The following is an 818-nucleotide window of genomic DNA, read 5'->3' on the forward strand; positions in this document are numbered from 1 at the left end:
ACTGCCGATATTCATCCTTTGCAAAGCTCATGTGCGAGCTGACGCCACTATCCAGCAGCCAACTGGATGCACGCTTGCTATCATTGACCGAAAATGCGACTTCTCCGGAGTCATCACCAAAATCATTGCGTTGTTGAGGGCAGTCAACACGCTTATGACCAACCATGTTGCACTCGAAGCATCGCCCGCTGAAGAACGTGTTATTCCGTTGATGCACACGCTGCTGGCTACGCCTCTGACCACGTTCCCTGCCGCGGTGTCCACGTCCTCCTTGGTCTCGAGCACCACCGCGATACTCCAAGCCATAACGACTGCGATCATTGCGCGCGTCCTGCGCAACCGCTTTAAGCGCTCCTTCTTGTTTCTCTCGTTTCTTCAGAGTTTCATACTCGCATCGTAGTATCTCCTTCGCATCTAGCGACGTCACAGACCCGTGGGCCTCGACAATTTTGATCATCCCGTCATATTCTGCAGGCAAACTCCCCAACAGAATAACTAGTTTCTCGTCGTCTGTCACCGTCTCGCCCACACCGGTCAGCCTCAAGAAGAGATCCTCGAAACGCATCAAATGGTCCATCAAATTCTCACCGGGGCCATCTCGAAATCATGTAGCTGTTTGCGCAGCTGTACGCGGTGATGTAGAAGCTTCACGGGCTGACCTCGACTCTCTCACCATTGTTTGGTACTTGGGGCTGAGCAACTGAACCAGAATGCCCAGGGCCTTCATGTCGAAGGCTTCCCACTCCGCCGAGCGTGGCTCCATCGCGTTCTCCGACTTGACTTGCACATGGCCGAGGAGGTTCTTGCGCGCCAACGCC

This window comes from Plasmopara halstedii, assembly GCF_900000015.1.
Source record: "Plasmopara halstedii genome assembly, contig: Scaffold_1211, whole genome shotgun sequence".
NCBI classification, from domain to species: domain Eukaryota; phylum Oomycota; class Peronosporomycetes; order Peronosporales; family Peronosporaceae; genus Plasmopara; species Plasmopara halstedii.